Raw genomic sequence first — 19,116 nt, forward strand, 5'->3', positions numbered from 1 at the left:
TAATACAGTACCAGCAAAGTCAATGAGATCTCAAGTAATCTAATCTACACATCGCTGAATTTTTCTGCCCGTAAATTGACCTGCAGTGCGGATTTTAAAATCCACAGCATGTCAATTTATTTTGCGTTTCCATCCCAAAATTGGATCTGACAAGATTTTCAAAAACGCATCAAAAATCGGCAAGCGTATAATTCGCACCTATTTTCACACCAAAATGTAAAATCTGCAACTTAAAACAAGGGTATGTTCACATGTAGCGCAAAGAGTGCAATATTTACATACAAAATTACCGCAGGGTATTACAGTAGCAGAAAAGAAACGGGGAGAATGACCTGCAGGGCGGATTTTTAATCTGCTGCATGTCAATTTCCGCCTGGGAATTCTGCAGTATTTATGCTACGTGGGGACGTACCTTAAGTGCGCATTTTACCTACGGAATTACCTGCGTTCATTTGCGGTTTTGATGCAAAGTTTCCTAACCAAATTCCGCATTGTGTGCATGAGGCCTAAATGCAGTAAGAAGGAAACAAAAGCCCTACTAGTACAGATAAAAGATATAAACACATACAATTAATTCCTTATGCCTGCCACATAGGTATATATATATATATATATATATATATATATATATATATATATATATATATACACACATATACATATACACACACACCTATGTATGTATATTTTATGCCTTTGCAGTACACGTGTCAATTATCAAGAAAAGAACCTAAGACATAAGTTTTCAACAGCAGATAAGTTATTACGGTCAGGCATCAATGACTATATAGAAGGTCTCTGAGAATGCAGGTGGCAGAGCGCCATTGTTTCTCCTTCATTCAGCCGTTACAGAACACCTTATGAAACATTGATTTGTGTCTGTCCTGTCATCAGCGTTCACTTACATACACACAGCTGGACTGTACATATGAATCTGACAAGACCAAAGCAAATAATTGCACACGAGACCTTTTATAACAACTTCCTTTGAGAAATATTACATATAATTCTTCATTTTGTTATGAAAAAAATCTGATGGATGAGAAAGGGTTAGGCGCGAACCAGACTATTCTTGTCGTTTACGGCAACTTTGTGTCATTCAGACGTATGACCTAAATAATTTCCAATTGAAATCTCCACTTGAACATTCACCTTCGATGAGGCCAAATACGTTTGCTACTGTCTGTGGAGCACTTACCAGATACTTCAGGCGCCACTAACACAGGGACAAATCAATAGAACAGGCCAAAAAAATCCAAAGATCATTTTCTGATAAGAGGGTTTCTGGCAACTGCTGTAAATCATAGGCGGGACCCACCAACAACAATCTATTGCATATAAGAGGCTCAGCACCGTGAATGTCAATTTCCCACATGTATTAAAATAGTAAAAATCTTAGTAATACAGTAGCCCTAAAAAAAAAAAAAATTATAGAATTGATGCAAAAATTTTGTTTTTTTTCTCTCCTTTAGTAACCTCCGGTCTCAGAATAATACAACCATTCCAGCACACAAGTTATGGCATTCATCCAGGATGTAAGTATAAAGGAAACTAGGGCATTGCCTTGTTACATGTCTATGTGCCAAGAGAAATTGATCAATCTTTTACTGTGTCGAGGCAGGGTGTGTTACTAAAACTATCTGAAACAACTAGATCTAATATAAAATAAACGTTAGCAGTGTTGCAAAATGTTAACGGTGGTATTGGTACCTAATAGAAGAGGTGGGTAAGGTTTCAGCGTTAATAGAGGCAGAACATGGACACTACAACAATAACACGTTGAATCACCATTTAAGAAAAAAAAAAAAAAAAGACCACAATAAGTCAATGTAAAATAGTAAGTAATTTAGTCACTAAAAGTCTGCGTGTGTTCAGACCTATATTAATATGTTACAGTAAGGTATCCTGCACACGACCGTTTCCATTTTGTGCACCGCAAAACACGGATCCTACTGGCTTCCGTGTGCGGTCTGTTTTCTTTTTTGCGGACCCATACACTAGAATGGGTGAGACGGACCGTAAATACGAACAGGAATAGAACCTATAAATCTGAAAAACGGACACAGATTTGCAAAAAAAAAACAAACAAAAAACAACGGATGTGTGCATGGCCCCATAGAAATGAATGGTTCAGTATGCTATCCGCAAAAATAAATAAAAAAGGATAGGACACTGAATAAAACAACAGTTGTGATTTGCATGTGATATTTGACGACACTTGTTACACGATAATGAGCCGCTTTAAAAAGGGACACAATCATAGAAACGAATAAGAAAAAGAGAGTCTGCCGGATTTCTATTCAAAGAAACTTTTGCAAAGAAAAAAAGGGGACTTTCTACTCTTTGTCTCCTGCATCTTCAACATAGGACGGGTTGGGGTGAGCTTGGCTAAAAAGGTGGACTTGCGGTAGCCAGGTTACTATTGCAAACACGTTATGTTTCAAGATTCCCCATTAATTGTCATCACAGAAGATAAAAAGACTAAGGCAGAGCGTGCATGGGGGAGTCAGAAGGAATAAGGGAATGTTCACACGGCCTATTTACGGATGGAATTCAGGCGTTTTACGCCTCGAATTACGCCTGAAAGACGGCTCCATTACATCTGCCCATTGATTTCAATGGGTTTTACGATGTTCTGTTCAGACGAGGCATATTTTTATGCGTCGCTGTCAAAAGACGGCGCGTAAAAAGACACCCGCCTCAAAGAAGTGCATGTCACTTCTTGGGACGTAATTGGAGCCGTTTTTCATTGACTCCATTGAAAAAAACAGCTCCAATTACATCCGTAATGGACGCTGCGAAAAACGCATGCACTTGCAAAAACGTCTGAAATTCAGGAGCTGTTTTCGCCTGAAAACAGCTCTGTAATTTCAGACGTATTTGCCGTTTCCGTGTGAACATGCCATGAGGGTATGTTCACATGCAGTGAGCAAAAACGTCTGAAAATATGGGGCTGTTTTCAGGCAAAAACAGCTCCTGATTTTCAGACGTATTTTTAACAACTCGCGTTTTTCGCGGCGTATTTTTTACGCCTGTTTTTGGAGGTGTTATTCAATGGAGTCCATGAAAAACGCCCCCAAAAAGTGACATGCAATTCTTTTGACGAGCTGTCATTTTACGCGCTGTATTTTGACAGCGATGTGTAAAATAAAGGCTGGTGGGAACAGAACATGGTAAAACCCGTTGCAGGCAATGGGCAGAGGTTTGTAGGCGTATTAGGGGCGTTTTTTCAGGTGTAATTCGAGGCGTAAAACGCCTGAATTACATCCGTAAATAGGCCGTGTGAACATACAATAGCTGTCAGTGACAGCTATTTTAAGTGTATGGGCATCTTTAGTCTTACGCCTCATGTACATGGTGCACAGTAAAACTACGGTGTACAGACCCACATTGTAGTTCGTGTGCCATCTACAGACAACATTAATAGAGCTCAAAATCCCAAGAGGCGCACGCTCAAAAAAGTTCCAAGATCCTTTCACTCATTATCTCAATGACATTGTAAAGGATCTGCCAGGCACAGCTTCGGGGTTAACTTCCAGAGGTAATCAGTCTTCACCTGAGTCTATCTCTCTGAGACTGACTCCAGCTTCCACCACTCAGGCTGGCAGGCTTAGGAGTGGGAGAGCCTATCGCAGCCTGGCCAGACTCAGCTAGCTCCCGCCCTCTGTCTATTTATACCTGCCTTTCCTGTTCCTCCTTGCTTGTGATTCTTTCCGTGTGGTTTCCTGGCCCAGCTACAGCTCCTAACAATTTGATCCTGCTCCATACTGACCCTGGCTTTCTGACGACTCTTCTGCTCTGCGTTTGGTACCTCGTGCTCTCCTGGTTTGACTTGGCTCGTTCACCACTCTGTTGCTCACGGTGTTGCCGTGGGCAACTGCCCCTTTCCCTTTGCTTTATATTCCCTTGTATGTTTGTCTTGTGCACTTACTGAGCGTAGGGACCGCCGCCCAGTTGTACCCCGTCGCCTAGGGCGGGTCGTTGCAAGTAGGCAGGGACAGAGTGGCGGGTAGATTAGGGCTCACTTGTCCGTTTCCCTACCCCTATCATTACAGACATGTCAGGAGATTTCTAAAAAGTGATTTCAAGATTTAAGAGGGAACACAATAAAGCAGAGGTACTGCCCAATTTTACAGCACAGGGCAGAAAATTAAGACCGTATTCTCACTGATCCTCGCTGGAAACACTGCCATTACTTTTTGGATGAGTTTTCACAAAAAAGGCTCCAATATTACCCCCATCCGATATTTTAAAATCTCTGCCAGACCTTACAGAGTTGAAACTTGTAGACCATTGCATTTTTCTTGTACTCTACAATGACGGATCATGACTTAGCAGTATTATTGTAACATACACTGAAATACACCATGGGTGTAAGACTCTTCGAAAGGATTAATTCTCTCTGTAAACTGGTCTGATAAGGCTCGGAGTACCAGGCACGACTCACTTATAAATGAAACAACTGTAGATGAAGTTAAAAAAAAGGCCAATGTTGAAAAAAAAAAAATGCAAGGAATCTGCCAATATGTACGTCAAGCTTAGAACAGACCCGTCATACAGGAAGAATTGGGAGGCCTGGACTGTCCGATGTTTCCCACTCTTGTGTATCTGTATATTCTTTAAATGTCTGGGAGCACATTAATCATACGTAGAAAGTGAGGAAGCTTGCACAATGTATGCTTACAGGATGGTAAACTCGTCTACACAGATTTTATTTTTGACCTAACATGTTAAAATTGTAAACCTGATTAAATTCTGGAATGCGGACTCCAGCTGAAAGACATGTGCCCAAATCTATCAAGTGACGTCAATTTAGCCAATATTGCAGTTAATGCTCGGCTTTTTCATTGACATATGTTGTGACTAATTTATGACTGTATGCTACTTCTTTGATAAATCTGTCACAACATACATCACTGCCATTCACACTGGCTAAAATGACTCCACTTTTATACACCAGGACCCGTGTGAACAGATGCAACTTTTTGCTCTCATTTGTGACTTTTAAAAAAAAGTCGCATTTTAAAAATGGGTCTAAATCCTGGCCGAGCTGTAAGTCAAGCCCACTTTCACTCCGCTTTTACAAAACTGACATGCATGGTGCAAATGGCTCTCTATTCTGCCACAAATGATTAAAGGAGTTGTCTGGGCACGGGGCGAATTTTCATACGGATTACCTATCCACAGGATAGGTCATCAGTATATGATCGTCGGGGTCCAACAACCGGACCCTGCACCGATCAGCTGTTCCGGCTACCTCTGGGCACCGGATGTTATGCAGTGCTCGGTGTTGGAAGCCGATGCCTCCGTACACTGCATAGCGGCCTTGCTGCATCTCTGCTCCTATTCACTTGAATCACACCAATCATATACTGATAACCTATGCTGTGGATAGGTCATCAGTATGAAAAACCGCCCAGTGCCCAGACAACCCCTTTAATATTTATGTCACACGGCAGATTAGACAATATTTTGGAGTAAAATGTATAAAAAAATAAAAAAAATACCCGCATGCACATTGACAAATGTGGGCCATAGAGTTTCTCTGTTTCAAAATAAATAGCAAAAGAAAAATCTTACAAATTCTTAGTATTATGTGAAGTCAATTTTATTTAGATTTCTGGAAATTTTCCAATAAGAAAATCCACCACCTTCTATCATTAAGTGCCCATGTTTTTTTAGTTTTTTGCTTTCATAACCACCATACACAGAAGATTGCCGGTGAACTCCTGTTCAACCAAAAAGCAGCTGTCTACCGCAACCACAGGAGTGGGAGGCACACCACAACTAGACACTTCTGGCAGAGGCTTATCTCGAGGCAGAACAGACGAGCCTAAGCCTCACTTCGGCTAACATCCGCCATTGAGGGACAGTTGAGAGGCCCCGATACAAATTAAATTGTTGCAAATGGCAGCTGTAGCCATTGTTGGCTGCAGATCGGCTGACTTTTTAAATTGGATTATTGATGGGATATTCAGAAAAAAAATCTGCACCTACAATCACTACATTGGGGGAAAAACACCGGTATCATACACCGGTCTGAACCTAAACAGAGCTGGAGTAAGATGCACCTAATTTATCAAGAAATGCATCTCTGGCCTTGCACGCAGCTAAAGGTGAAATATACAGCAGCTAAGCGCGGAGGCGGAATTGCGCTATAATTTACACCAATTTCTTGCCTAAATTATAGTAAACTTGTCAAACTGTGGAAGGCGCCACCCCTTCCACTAAGTTCCAAATACTTTTTGGTAAAGGGACACGATCGATGGAATTGTCACAAAAGTCGCAATTTTTGTGTGTGTAAGTTGCTACTTTTGCAGCATTTGTGCATTCTCTACGTCAGAAAACGGTCGTAGAACAATTGATAATGTCCCCCCATTAACTTACCTATCTCCAGTTGTAACAACCTTCAGGAACATCCATACTTGTAAATTACATTTTATAAACGATGTAGGGAAGGATAAACACTTTATATTTTTTCTTATTTTGGATGATTTCTTTAGGTGATTGATTGCTTTGTTTCACCTATGCAACTTAAAATGATCCACCTGCCTCTTGTTTGGCCGGAGTGTCGACAATACAAATCCTGCCTTGTGAAGGGTTTATAGTGACAATTTCCGGTTGTCTTGCATGCACTGATAGATTACAATTTCCTGTACCTTTTATATTATTCTCACTTATCAACATGTCTTTTATTAAAGGTCTATGAGCACAGTAAAGTCAGTCTTCTGTATTTGTCTACACAAAGTCTTTTATTTCCAGGTACAAAGCTTTCCTTTTAGTCTATTTTTAAAGGTAACACCATTTTCACCCATATTGTTTGACGAAAGACGGGTTGCCTATAGTCACACAGCGTAAACTATGGAATGCCTGTAACTGAACATGGATTAACATGTCAGACTTCTTAATAATTAATGTTACTTACATGCAATGAGCACGGCACAGAACACTGGGATACCACAGAGACTGCTAAATTACCCGTCTTATGCCATTAATGTCGGTCTTGAAACAACCGCTTTAATTTTTTTAGATCACTAGGATATGCCATCAATGCCAAATTGGTGGAAGTCTGGCCACGGTGACCCTCAACGAGTGCTAGAACAAAGTGGCATTAGGAAATGATGTGACACTTTGCTCAGCTTTTTCAGGAGCTGACAGGAGTCAGAGTCGTCGGGGGACAGACAGTAGTTGGACCCCCACCTATTGGACAATGATGGAATGTCCTTAAAATATGCCATCAATGTCGGTCATGAGACAAGCCGTATGAATGTGTAATTGATCAATTATATAGAAGACAAATTTAAAGGGACACTAAAAATGTTATCATCCATTTAGTTTCCACTTTAATCTACACCCTCCTTTGTATGTTACAGAAAGATTAGAAAAGGTTGGGGATTAGCCTGTATGTATGTAACCAATATCTTGTCACATTACTACTTGATCACTCCTGGGGTTGACCTCAAAATATGTACAGGATCCCCCTCCCGTATACCATTTATAATAATAAAAGGGACTGTGCAGTCATAAGAAATTGATAGCCTATTCTCAGGATAGGCCATCAATAGGGGTCCGACTACTGGCAACCCCGGCAATCAGCTGTTTTTAAGAGGCCGCGGCGCTTGTACAAGCACTCCTCCCCCTTCATTCTTTATCTGCACATACTGTGCATCGCCGACACAATTGTAGCGATGGTTCACAGTATTACAGCCTTCTTCCATTCACGTAAGTAGGAGAGGGCTGTAATACTGTGAACTGCCGCTACAAGTGTGTCAAACAGTGACAGTAATAAAGAGGAAGAAGGCTCAAACTAGCGCTAAAACAGCTGATCGGCAGGGGTTCCGGGAGTCGGACCCCCACTGATCAGATATTGATGGCCTATCATCAATTGCTTATGACTGCACAACCCCTTTAATGTTTTCGAATGCTGCAGAGCGGCCTTTTGGCCAGATGTGACTGCACCCTCTGCACCACCTATAGCTATCGAGTTGTAATATTTATTTTGCAAGTAGCACAGGGATGAAAGTATACAGTAGAGGTTACATGCCAGACCACTCCAGTAGGTGTCTTACACATCAACAGAATGTTACCAGGTTCCTGAGATTTTTCATATAAAAAAAAAAGGATATGCAAGTCCTACAACTAGATGTCATAAAGGAACTGTACCCAACTAGTTCTCCATGAATCTGTCACACTATTGCTTGGTGGTAACCAGTACAGTCTACCTACATGCAGTCCGGTACAGCAGTGCTGACACGTATATTATTCTTTCTAATGTGACCTGTGTCCTATATGTTTATACTGCTGTTTTAGAGGCCATATCTGGTTTGGCTCCGTACAAAAGGAAATGGTTTTTTTACTATGTGAATATACCAGGTCAACAAATAAACCTCTTGTTAAGGTAAAAGAAAGCTACGAAAAAAAAAATAAAAAAAAATGGTCCAGATAAAACACAAATACACATGGTTGCAGTTCCAGGAATCTGGCGAAAAAAAAACTTTGAGAGACTACTTCTACTATAAAAGGATACAAAGGGAGGGGGGATATATCAACTTTTCTACGTTCGTTTTCCGGCGTAGAAAAGTTGCAAATGTCTCAAAAGTCGCAATTTGGAGGGAAAATTGTCACTTTTGGGCCTTTTACTTCGCTCTTGCCACGTTTCTAAAAAGTGGGCAGAGCTTAGCACAAGGGTGGGCCACCAGAGGTCCGACAAATTATAATTTACTCCAGAAACTGGCGTAAATTATAGCGGAAATCAATGCCAGATGGCAGTACAGTCCTCAATTAGCTTGAATTAGACCACGCGGCAATACTTTGCAAACCTGCTACGAAAGTAACAGCGTGTGCAAGTATGAACAGAAATTTAACCGATGTAAACAAAGAGGCTGTAGCACTCATACGAGTGCCAAGGCTCCTTCAAACAACTGATCGGCGAAGGTGCTGACAGTCTGACTCCCACCAGTCTAATATCGATGGCCTATCCTAAGTATTCGTAGGCCATACATTTTAAAAACCTGGATAACCCAGGTAATGTTATTGCTGGTGGCAATCCACTATTTTCTTGACCCCAAATTGTGATCCTTAGTCGCTTTCATACTCCCCATTTTGCCTTACTTTACCTTGCTTCGATTGCAAACACGAATTTACGTGGTAAAATTCTTGTCAGATAAGTTCATATGTTACGTAAATCTCTGCATCTAAATGCAGCTTTAAACCATATTTAAAAACACAATGACAAATCTGCCTTTTTTATTAACACTACAATGGTTATTTGCTTTGTCAGTTGCCTGCGGTCATGAGAAATTTCCCTTGCGGTTTGCCACATATCCATAAAATCTTATATCTTACTACACATTGATAAATAACATGCTGTGTATTTGGCTTCACTTTAACTCAGGGCATTAGGAATCACAAGCTGGAGAGAAATACAGAGGAACGCACGATCAATCATATAGACAGATCCTGCTTCTATATACATACATGTAATATCAATAAATATTACCGATGAAAAAAAATGTATGGAACAAAGATGAGTCAACTGTAAGTCCATCACATGCCTCTTGTAAAACATTCATGTGAAGATTACATACAAGTCACACGAAACCAGAAACAATTAAGTTATGTACACCAAGGCCCCATGCACACGAACGTGCTTTTGCGGCCGCAATTCCCCCCGAAAATCCAGGGGAGAATTGCGGCCCCATTCATTCCTATGGGGCCAGGCACACAACCGTGGTTTCCACGATCCGTGCATGGCCCAGGAGCCTGGACCGCAGAAAGAACGGGCAAGTCTTATTACGGCCGTGTTCTGCGGTCCAGGCTCACCGTAAAATAATGGCCGCGGCCATGTGCACGGCCCTTGATTTGCGGGCGGCTCGAGGGTGACACTCCGTCCCCGGCCGATCCAAGATAGCGGCCGGCGATGGTGGCTATGGCAACCGGACACCTAATAATGGCGTCCGGCTATGCCATCTACGGAAGCCTAGTGGGTTAATTTAATCAGAAATCTGCTTGATACTTATTTAAAATTGATGTGATATATGAGAATCATTGTTGCTGTATATATATATATATATATATATATATATATATATATATATATATATATATATATATATATATACACACACACACACACACACACACACACTATACATACATATATATACACACACACACTAATATATATATACACACACATTATACATACATATATACACACTAGTATATATATATATATATATATATATATATATATATACACACACACACACACACACTAATATATATATACACACACACACACACACATTATATATATATATATTTTACAACGGCATAGAACACAGAAACTAACAGACCTGCAATATCACAACCCAAACATCAGTAATTGTCCTCAGATCTGAATAACAGGTCTTGTTTCTGAGAAAACCATGGACAGTATATCAGTTCTGGGATCGCTGTACAGTGTGAGCGGTCCCCTGGCTGGACTTTATTATAAATACAATGCTTACAGACAGAGATGCTCTTCCCACTGATAAGTCTCAGGAAATGAATCTCTCCCCGAGCGCTGCCCCTTATCTTCTAAACGCCTGGAATTAATACCTTACTAATAAAAAATATGATATTAAGTAAGCAAAAGGGAAAAAGAAAAGGAGATAGCATCCATCTCTGAATCTGTTAAATCACGGTGAGCAGGAGGTCTTATTACCTTATATTTTATTCCTCTGCTCTACACATTTTAATAAAGAGTTTCTATAACATCCGTCATTGCTGTGATGAGAAGGGGCACAGTGTGGTGAAGTTTTCATGTAATGGCAACAAAGCAAGAAAGTTTGAGGAATCTGATAATAAAAGGATTTGAATATTGGGAAATGCACTTTTTCTACAGACAGGAGCCATTTCTCAAATACGTATATTATATTCGTCAGGATCTGTGTGATATCACCAGTTTTTAGTAAATTGGTTGTCTGCTTTCTATTAAGTATAAGTATTACAGTAGATCTTCATACAGTACGTGTGTCCTATGTTTTTCCATATGCTGAAATTCTCTATTTACATTTGTGAAATTTAAGAAACATGCTGATGCTTATTTGCATAACGTTAAGAATCTCTTGAATAGTCCCTGCAGGACATTTATGATGCTGGGATTCCAGGTAAAAATATCTCAAACGTGAATGCTATGAAGCACACACCTGGTAACTACTGAGGAAGCATAGCTAAGAAATTGTATCTATCTGGAAAACTCCCTTCTCTAAATGGTGACCCACTGGTGATCAAATGATTACCATGCGTCTGGCAGCTGAAACCCCCAGCGATCAAATGTGGTATTGCATGGCGCCCACCAGTCCTGGCTATGATGTTCATATGACCTTAACGGGCATATGGACACGCTGGTACAAGTGAGACAACCAATTCAAAGTGAACCTATTTTTTCCTTTTTTTAATCTAAATAGTTTCAAAATTTCTTTGCTAATGAATTTAATAATAATCTGTATTCGAGTAGTCTGACACAGAGCTCTAAATGTTCTTATTCCCTTCACGCAGCCATCGAGTTAAAACGATTCAGTCTGCCTGCAGCCACCACTAGGGGAAGCTTACTCAAGACAGAGTTATAATTATATTATAATAATTCACTGGTAACCATATAAATAGGTCCTCAGAAAGCTGCCCAAAAATGTTATCATTACCTTGTACTGATCTTAAGCTATATGTTATTTTCTTCACCGTAAATGTAAAAATTCAGCTTGTTCCTACTGTATGCGGTTTATCTGCACACCCCAGACAGTCATGCAACCTAATATCCTAGCGGTGTTATGGGAGCTCCCAGAATGCACTGTTCTTTGGTAACAGAAACTCAACAGAATTTTTCGTTTTACGTTCCGCCTAAAAGAATAATATATCATAGGATTAAAAAGCACAAGATAAGTAATGATGGATAACACGTTGGCTGGATGCTGGTCTGAGTACCATCCAGTCCAGAATCGTTTTATTCACGGTTGCAGTTTTTTTTTTTTTTTTTAGAACAACTATTTGGTGTGAATATCTACACCTTGCTAATGATTCATTTATAATTGTTTAGGAAACAAAGAAAAAAATGCAGAACACCATATTCCCTCCCATGAGGCAGAAGACGCAGTAGTCTGAAACCTCATGCGACTGTAGTAACGCCTAATATTAGTAGTCAGGACGTTCTCCTGTATGCAGTGACCAGGCACAGGTTGGCGACCACCCTGCCCACCCACCCCCTTCAGCCGCACTGGTGCTTTATTAGGTAGGTTTACACTTTTTTTATATTTTGCATGTAGTGCTGTGCACATGTCAGAGAGGATCTAAAACAGAGCTCTAGTCCGGAGTCACACTTTAGGCTGAATGCACATGTTGTGTATTATGTGCGGATTTGCAAGAAAAACGCATCAAAATACGCAGCATAAAACAGCACTTATTTCCGCATCTAAATGTAAAAACCACACCTAAAAACTCATTTAAAAGACGCACCATTAGGACTTTACGCAACGTGTGCATGTAGCCTTAATCTTTTTTATTTTTTTAATATATTAACAGGTTATCAATTTTCGGTTATACACAAGACTTTATTACTTCTTAGGCCCTGTTCACACAGAGTATTTTGACAAGCTTTTTGGAGCGGAAACCGCTCCGCAAAACTCGTCAAAAACCGTCCAAAAATTCCTCCCATTGATTTCAAAGGGAGGCAGGGGTGGTTTTCTCCCGCGAGCGGTAAAACCGCCTCGCGGGAGAAAGGGACGCGTAAGTAAGTGCGAGTGTGGTCAGCATGGGGTGATGCGGCCGGCGCTGCACTAATGAGCGGCGGCGCAGGCACTGAGGACAGAACATGGGGGTGTTTTGCATTGCGGCCGCCATGTTCTGTTCTCCGTGCCGCCGCTCATTAGTGCAGCGCTGGCCGCATCGCATCATCCTGACCCCGCGAACTTGTCAGGACTCCGGAGCGGGGCAATGACTATTACACAGCCGCAGCCCCGCTCTCATACATTCATGTGTTACAATACGGAGCTGTGCGGCTGCACAGCTAAGTATCGAAAAACATGAAATAACGGTATCAAACAGTTTGGGGATGCATAGTATCGAAGTTTCGATGTATCGTGCATTCCTAGTTCACACAGAGTTTTTTCGCGCCGTTTGGAATTTTGAGGCAGATTTTCCTCTGCCTACACGACAATTTTCGCTGCGTTTTTAGCCAACAGCCATTGAGCGCTGCGGGCATAAAACGCAGCAAAATACGCCTTCTCTGCCTCCCATTGATGTCAATGGGAGAGCAGAGGAGTAAACGCCCAAAGATAGGGCATGTCTCTTCTTTTCCCCGCGAGACAGTTTTTCCGCTGGCGGGAAAAAACTCTGTGTGAACTAGGGATGCACGATACATCGAAACTTCGATGCCGTTTCGATACTCTGCATCCCCAAACGATTCGATACCGTTATTTCATGTATTTCGATACTTAGCTGTGCGGCCGCACAGCTCAGTATTGTAACACATGAATGTATGAGAGCGGGGCTGCGGCTGTGTTATAGTCATTGCCCCGCTCCGGAGTCCTGACAAGTGCGCGGGGTCAGGATGATGCGATGCGGCCAGCACTCATTAGTGCAGCGCCTGCCGCTTCACCCCATGCTGACCGCACGCGCACTTACTGTCAGGAGCGGGGCAATGGCTGTATTACACAGCCGCAGCCCCACTCTATAATGGCGGAGATCAGAGAAACCTCTCATCTCCGCCGCTATTCACCTGAATGCTGCGATCAAAGCGGACTGCAGCATTCAAGAGGAAGTGAGAAGGGGGGATGCCACTTGGATCGCATCACAGGAATCCCTGTGATGCGATTGAGGGACATACCATATATGGGCAGACAGCCAAGGGTCCATTGAAGGACCCCAGGACTGTCTTACCATATTTCCTGTTAGGGAATACTTAGGTATGTCCTAACAACTGCCTGTGTACTATCAGTGCACAGGATAAAGTACTGTCACATATCTGATATATATCGGTACATTAAAATTTAAAAATAAAGTAAAAACAAAGTAATATTAAATTTAAAAAAATACACATACACCTTTTTTACAATAAACATTAAAATAAGTCTCAATACATATTCGGTATTGGCACGGCCGTAAACCTTCACAACAATTTTTTTGCATCATTTATGAGGTGTGCGCTGTAAAAAAAATACAATAAAATCTGCTTTCTATCACTTATTGTGAGGCACAAGGTGTGATAAATTTAACCTCCATGTGCCTCACATTAACCCCATCATGTACCTTACACATTAACCCATTAGGAGAAACATGATGGGATTAATTACTATTAATGTGAGGCACATTCAAAATTCATCACACCACGCGCCTCACAACTGAAGAACTTTGTTTTTTATTATTATTATTGTTGGCAAAGTATCGAATTGGTATCAAAATCGCAAAACTAAACGAAGTATCGGTATCGAAGTCCAAATTCTGGTATCGTGACATCCCTGGTGTGAACTCCCCCTTAACCCCTTCCCGCTCCTTGACGTACCATTACGTCATGGCAGCTGTATCGTTCGCGCTCCATGCCGTAATCGTACGTCTCGGGAGTAACGCCCGTTTCGGCCGTCCTCCCGACACATACAGGAGCTGTGACGCTGCTGTCTTGTTCAGCAGCTGTCACAGCTCCTACAGCGGGGACCGATCGCTGTGTCCCCGCTGATTAACCCCTTAAAAGCCGCGTTCTATAGAGATCGCGGCTTTTTAGGGGTTAGGCTGCCATCGCCGGCCTGCTACGCGATAGCGGCCGGCGATGGTGACTATGGCAACCGGACACCAAACAATGGCGTCCGGCTATGCCATAGACGGAAGCCTAGTGGGTCCTGACAACGTCAGGACCCACTATGCTTGCTGTCAGTGAGTAGCTGACAGTTCTAATACACTGCACTACGCATGTAGTGCAGTGTATTAGAATAGCGATCTGGGCCTCCTGCCCTCATGTCCCCTAGTGGGACAAAGTAATAAAGTTAAAAAAAAGTTAAAAAAAGATGTGTAAAAATAAGAAAATAAAAGATTTAAAAGTATTAAAAGTAAAAATCCCCCTTTTTCCCTTATCAGTCCTTTATTATTAATAAAAATATATAAACAAACAAATAAACTATACATAATTGTTATCGCCGCGTCCGTAACGGCCTGAACTACAAAATTATTTCATTATTTATCCCGCACGGTGAACGGCGGAAAATAAAATAATAATAAACCGAACCACAATCACAATTCTTTGGTCACTTCACCTCCCAAAAAATGGAATAAAAAAAGATCAAAAAGTCGCATGTAACGAAAAATGGTGCTGATCGAAACTACTGTTCGTTACGCAAAAAATAAGTCCTCGCACGGTTTTATTGATGGAAAAATAAAAAAGTTATGGCTCTTAGAATAAGGCAACACAAAAAGTGAATGATTGTTTACAAAACTTATTTTATTGTGCAAACGCCATAAGACATAAAAAAAAACTATAAACATCTGGTATCGCCGTAATCGTATCGCCCCGCAGAATAAAGTGAATATGTCATTTATAGCGCACGGTGAACGCTGTAAAAAAAAAAAAAGAAAAAAAAAACAATCGTAAAATTGCTGTTTTTTAGTCACCACGCCACCTAAAAATAGAATAAAAACTGATCAAAAAGCCGCATGCACCCCAAGAAAACTACAATGGATTCCTCAAGGGGTCTAGTTTCCAAATTGGGGTCACTTTTGGGGGGTTCCCAATGTTTTGGCACCACAAGACCTCTTCAAACCGGACATGGTGCCTAATAAAAAAGAGGCTTCAAAATCCACTAGGTTCTCCTTTGCTTCGGAGGACGGGGCTTCAGTCCATTACCGCCCGAGGGCCACATGTGGGATATTTATCAAAACTGCAGAATCTGGGCAATACGTATTAAGTTGCGTTTTACTGATAAATCCTTTTGTGTTATAAAAAAAAATGGTATAAAGAGGATTTTCTGACAAAAAAAAAAAAATTTAAATTTCACCTCTACTTTGCTCTAAATTTTTGTGAAACACCTAAAGGGTTCATAAACTTTCTAAATGCTGTTGTGAATACTTTGAGGGGTCTAGTTTCTAAAATGGGGTATTTCATATGGGTTTCTAATATATGGGCCCCTCAAAGCAACTTCAGAACTGAACTGGAACCTAAAAAAATAAATAAATGAGGCAATACTTCGCTTCTTACATTATACTCATAATGAGCAGTGCCCACCCCGAGATGACCCCAGTTTTGACCGTTTGTATAAACGGAGACCCCTATTAGACCGTTCCAGTGCCCGGTTTTCCCAAGCATACACCCCCGAGAAGTGTATTTCTATTGATGAGTCCCTGGTACATTTTAAAGGGAGGGTTCAATTCCGCCAGTACCTGCCGGGTAAGAGGGCAAGGTATGGCGTGAAGATGTATAAGCTGTGAGAGTGCATCAGGGTATACCTACAGGTTTAGGATATATGAAGGAAAGGCCACCCCCAAACCAGACTGCATCCTGGACTACAATAGGTACATGGGAGGGATGGACTTGTAAGATCAAGCCCTGAAGCCCTACAGCGCCATGCGGTGTGGTATAAGAAGCTGGCCGGGCACATCATACAGATGGCATTGTACAATGCGTACATGCTACATCGATGTGCAGGCCAGACGGGAACTTTCCTGGAATTTCAAGAGGTGATTATCAAGAACCTAATCTTTAGGGACCAAGAAGGGGGGGCACCCAGTACTTCTGGAAGCGAGCCCACACGCATCGTACCAGGGCAACACTTTCCAGGAGAAGTTCCCCAAACTGGCAAGAAGGGAAAAAGTCAAAAGAGGTGCAAAGTCTGCTATAAGAGGGGGATAAGGGATGACACAATATATCAATGTGACACGTGTCCCGAATAACCAGAGCTCTGTATGAAAGTGTTTTAAAATTTATCATACATCCCTTGGTTTATAATTTACCCCAATTTTACTTACCCTGATGCACTCCACACAGCTTATCCCCCCTCGTCTTTCCCCTCTGGGCCCTGCTGTGTGTCCAGGCAGCTGATAACAGCCACATGTAGGGCATTGCCATACCCGGGAGAACCCACATTACAGTTTATGGGGTGTAGGTCTCCGGTCAAAATGCTCACTACACCTCTAGATGAATGCCTTAAGGGTGTAGTTTTTAAAACGGGGTCACTTCTTGCGGGTTTCAACTGTACTGGTACCTCAGGGGCTTCTGCATACATGACTTCGCACTAGAAAATCCCCAGTAGGCCAAATGGTGGTCCTTTCCTTCTGAGCCCTCCCATGGGCCCAAACGGCAGTTTATCACAACAAATGGGGTATTGCGGCACTCAGAACAAATTGTGCAACAGAATGGGGTATTTTGTTTCTTGTGAAAATAAGAAATTTTCAGCCAAAACTACATATTATTTGAAAAAAATAATTTTGTTTTCATTCCCAGCCCAATTCAAATAAGTTCTGTGAAAAAACTATGGGGTCAAAATGGTCACAACACCCATAAATGAATTCCTTGAGGGGTGTAGTTTCCAAAATGGGGTCATTTGTGGTGGGTTTCTATTGCTTTGATACCTCTGGGGCTCTGCAAATGCGACATGGCACCCGAAAACCAATCCAGAAAAATCTGTACACCAAAGAACACACAGCGCTCCTTTCCTTCTGAGCCCTCCCATGGGCCCAAACGGCAGTTTATCACCACAAATGGGGTATTGCCGCACTCAGGACAAATTGGGCAACAAAATGGAGTATTTTATTTCTTGTCAAAATAAGAATTTTTGAGCTAAAATGACATATTATTGGAAAAAATATATTTTTTTTTTAATTCCCAGCCCAATTCAAATAAGTTCTGTGAAGAAACTATGGAGTCTAAATGGTCACAACACCCATAAATGAATTCCTTGAGGGGTGTAGTTTCCAAAATGGGGTCACTTCTGGTGGGTTTCCATTGCTTTGTTACCTCTGGGGCTCTGCAAATGCGACATGGCACCCGAAAACCAAACCAGCAAAATCTGTACTCCAAAGAACACACAGCGCTCCTTCCCTTCTGAGGCCTCCCATGGGCCCAAACGGCAGTTTATTGCCACAAATGGGGTATTGATGCACTCAGGAGAAATTGGGCAACAAAATTGAGTATTTTGTTCCCTGTGAAAATAAGAAATTTTGGTAAAAAAATTACATCTTATTGGAAAAAATGTCATTTTTTTAATGTCACAGCCCAATTGAAATAGGTGCTGTGAAAAAACTGTGTGGTCAAAATGCTAACAACAACCATAAATGAATTCCTTGAGGGGTGTAGTTTCCAAAATGGGGTCACTTTTGGTGGGTTTCCATTGCTTTGATACCTCTGAGGCTCTGCAAATGCGACATGGCACCCGAAAACCAATCCAACAAAATCTGGACTCCAACAAACATATAGCGCTCTTTTCCTTCTGAGCCCTCCCATGGGCCCAAACGGCAGTTGATCACCACAAATGGGGTATTGATGCACTCAGGAGAAATTGGGCAACAAAATGGGGTATTTTGTTCCCTGTGAAAATAAGAAATTTTGATCACAAATGACATTTTATTGGAAAAAATTAAATTTTTTTCATTTCAGAGCCCAATTCAAATACGTGCTGTGAAAAAACTGTGCGGTCAAAATGGTAACAACAACCCTAAATGAATTCCTTGAGGGGTGTAGTTTCCAAAATGGGGTCACTATTGGGGGGATTCCTACTGTTTTGACACCTCAACACCTCTTCAAACCTGGCATGCTGCCTAAAATATATTCTAATAAAAAAAGAGGACTCAAAATGCACTAGGTGCTTCTTTGCTTCTAGGGCTTGTGTTTTAGTCCACGAGCGCAGTAGGGCCACATGTGGGACATTTCTAAAAACTGCAGAATCTGGACAATACATATTTAGTAGTGTTTCTCTGGTAAAACCTTCTGTGTTACAGAAAAAAAAATTAATAAAATTGAAATTCAGCAAGAAAAATGAAATTTGCAAATTTCACCTCCACTTTGCTTTAATTCCTGTGAAATGCCTGAAGGGTTAAAAAACTTTCTAAATGCTGTTTTGAATACTTTGAGGGGTCTAGTTTTTAAAATGGGGTGTTTTA

At 41.3% G+C, this 19,116-nt stretch overlaps 1 protein-coding gene across 1 annotated transcript in view; it reads right to left on the bottom strand.

The window, feature by feature from the left end:
* Positions 1-19,116, bottom strand: part of NSRP1 (nuclear speckle splicing regulatory protein 1) — a 72,101-nt gene that overhangs the window by 19,069 nt on the left and 33,916 nt on the right. The window lies entirely within an intron of this gene.

This window comes from Rhinoderma darwinii, chromosome 2 (assembly GCF_050947455.1).
Source record: "Rhinoderma darwinii isolate aRhiDar2 chromosome 2, aRhiDar2.hap1, whole genome shotgun sequence".
NCBI classification, from domain to species: Eukaryota; Metazoa; Chordata; class Amphibia; order Anura; family Rhinodermatidae; genus Rhinoderma; species Rhinoderma darwinii.